At 36.9% G+C, this 3,454-nt stretch overlaps 1 protein-coding gene across 38 annotated transcripts in view; it reads left to right on the top strand.

The window, feature by feature from the left end:
- LOC128248352 (retinitis pigmentosa 1-like 1 protein) overlaps nucleotides 1–3,454 on the top strand; it is a 157,439-nt gene that overhangs the window by 31,933 nt on the left and 122,052 nt on the right. The window lies entirely within an intron of this gene.

Raw genomic sequence — 3,454 nt, 5'->3', positions numbered from 1 at the left:
CCCACATTAATTTTACAAGAATATAAATAAAACATAAAAAACAGAGTTGGAACTCTTTTAAATAAAATAATATATTCCTCTATACGCGATCATACAAGACCCTTTTTTTGTACTTATTTTTACTCACATATATATATATATATATATATATATATATATATACATACATACATACATACATACGCGCGCGCGCGCACACTCACATATATATGCATGCATATCTACACACGGGCACTTTCACATACTGACACATGCACGCACGCATGCATGGATAAACCAGGCATGATTTACATATACATGCATACATATATACCTACATATATGCATGGATGCAGACATACAGACACATACACGCGCGCGCACACCCATATACAGGTATGTGTTGAGTGTAAGTATGTATGTATGTCAATAAATGTATATTTATTTATACATTTTGTGAGATAGATAGATACATACATACATACATAGGTAATCTGCCAGAATGAAGGTTCATTACAGCCAAATTACTACTCTGAAGGGTATGCGTTTGCAATCCAGGAACAGGAAGTATGAACCAAATATCTGATGCACAAAAAGGACAAGGATGCAGGAAATGCAGCAAAACGTGGCAACCGATGCAGACTTTGTGGAGTTAACACTGAAGATATCACTCACACCGTAAGCAGTTGTCCGAAAATGTTATCACGGTATTATCTACCGATGAGACATGAAGTTGTAGCTAGGACACTGTATAATGAGATCCGTCGAAAGGTTAACCTCGAGAACTAAGAAAGAAGAACCCATGACATGGTAGAGGCTAAATCCACTCATGATAAAAAAGGAGTACAAGTGGAATGTCCCAGTGAAGACCTCAATAAAATGCAAACACAATAGACCTGATATAATGACTTGGGATAGAGGAGAGAAACTGTGCGTAGTTGTGGAAATTAGCTGCCCAACGGATATTAACAGATGTTAACACCAAGCAAAAGATCAGTGAAAAGAGAATACCTACGCTGAACTACTGAGGAATCTTCAGTTACTCTACCCAGATTACAAGTTCTGGTTTATACCTGTGATTATTGGGTCACTGGGATACGTAACACACTGCCTAAATACCAACCTTGAGAAATTAGGCTTCACAAAAGCAGAAAAGAGAAAGCTAATTCGAAGACTACAGATCCAAGCCATGGCAGGAACTGTAAAAATCTGTAAAACTTTTCAGAAGTTTATCATTTAAGTATATATCAGCATTTCTAGATATGCAAGTATATGCATAAGAATACGTACATAAAGCAAAACAAATCTGCACGTATACATACATACATACATACATACATACATACATACAAAAATACCCTGCTGATGTTGAAATTCCAATGAAGGAGCCTTGGATCTAGTTTAAAAACCGGATCTTTCTCAAGAAATCTTGAAATAAAACTGAATAATGACATACATATATACATGCATACATACGTACATACATGCTTTTATACATACATACACAACATATAAATCCAAGTCTTTGGTAGCTTTAACACTTTTCACGTTAGTCCATTTGGAAGTTTTTGAAAGTACCTTCTCGTACCACATCACGCATCGACCCCTTACCTTTGTCTCAGTGCAAAGAGATGCTCGACATTTCTTGCAGGATGGATCTTCCTCTTTGCTCTACATTTTTAGTTTGTTTAATAGTGCCAATTGCTTAGCAACAGCTCACGGGTGGAAGGGCAAGTTTCCATGATCAGTATTCCTGAGTTTCAACCAGGCCAGCGGAAGCTCGAGTGCCTAATCCCACCGTATTAAATGTATCTGATATGCAAATCTTACCGTCTTCACACAAAGTGACTTTTCTGCTCAACCGCGGTTCCCTAGCACTTTGGGTTCTCATATTCGTCTGGAATGAGTGTATTACCACCTTTTGGTTACGTTGAATCCATGTTTATGAATTTGACTCTCAGTAGAGCCCTTATGATTTTATTGATCTGCTTGTATTTGTAACTACTTTGTTTCCAAGAAAATCCCACACTGTCAAAACCACCAGTGAATTATTCACTAACATGTTCAAGTGTTGCAATAGCTATATGTAAGTATGGAAAACAAATTTACAGGTTTGAAAAGTACTTGTTCATAAACATCTGATAGTTTCTAGTTCTGAAGAACTACACCGAGTAAAATGCTTAAAGTTATTCCGCCCGTTCTTTACTTTATAAGTTCAAATTCTGCCGAGGTCGACTTTGCCTTTCATCTTTTCAGAGTCGATAAAATAAGAACGAGTTGAAGACTGGGATCGATGTAATCGACTCATTCCCTTACACGTAATTGTTAACTTTCTACAAAACTTTCAAACAAATATTAAAATTTTATATAAAAGTTTCCTTTATTTCATTTCTCTAGAATTCGAAGAGGATACGATACCAGAGGAGTTAGAGTCTGATGCTGAGGAGACGGAGAATTTAGAGCTGGCGACACCAGGCGCACAATCACTATTATATAGACGCACTATTACACAATATTACATAGGCGCACTATTATACACTATTACATAGGCGCACACCCACTCCAAATCACACGTATATTTTAACATCTAAAGCCGTTAGTACGGCTATACAATCTGTCATGAGTTATCTTTCTTTGGTACTCAGGAAGGCTAAATATCAAGATACAAGTCTCTCCCTTTCCTCTACCCGTGATATAGTAAGATGCTACTGCAAAAATGACTACTGCGGGCTGGGTACGATGCCAGAGCAGAAGAAACCTATCTTGAACATTCCGAGCGGCTGGCTTTTATCAACTGCCATCACCTTTATTTAAGTTCGCATATTCAGCATATATGTATGTATATATATATGCACTTACTCTCTTCAAGATTTCAGCATCCAAGTCTTGGCATATATTCACTGTGTGCCCTAAGAAGTAATCTGTTACATCCTCGATTTCATCGCTTCCCACTATTATTCGCATTTATTCTGTGTTCTCCGACGGCATGAATTTTATTTTAATGTAATTCAGTGTAGGCCCACTGCTGATCTATGCACGTCCAAACTTTCTAAAATTTTAGTAAAGCATGACCTTTCACCGTTGAAAATTATGGAAGAAGTAGCACCTATTCTGATAAGGGAAATAAAAACAAACAAACAAAAAAAAACAGTAAAACCTTCATGATGAATGGACACAAAGCTACCGGAAAAGATGGCATAATAATAAGGATGTTAATGTGCAGAGAGTAAGAGCAGAGTGAATGGCTCGTTCTGCACTTCAATCGCTGTGTGAAAGAGGGTAAAATACCTTCGCTGTGAAAAGCCTCGAATGCCATCTTTCTTCTATGAATTTCACTTTCAGTAAAGTCTTTACTATTTTACTGATCTGTTTTCGGTTTGCATTTGTAAGGTGTATATTACGTGATCACTTTGTGATAAAATCTTGAAACTTAACACCACAAATGAAGTATTCACTAATACAACCAAGTGTTGCA

This window comes from Octopus bimaculoides, chromosome 1, assembly GCF_001194135.2.
Source record: "Octopus bimaculoides isolate UCB-OBI-ISO-001 chromosome 1, ASM119413v2, whole genome shotgun sequence".
NCBI lineage: Eukaryota > Metazoa > Mollusca > Cephalopoda > Octopoda > Octopodidae > Octopus > Octopus bimaculoides.
The sequence above is the reverse complement of the archived record's forward strand: the minus strand, read 5'-3'. Positions and strand labels throughout refer to the sequence as shown.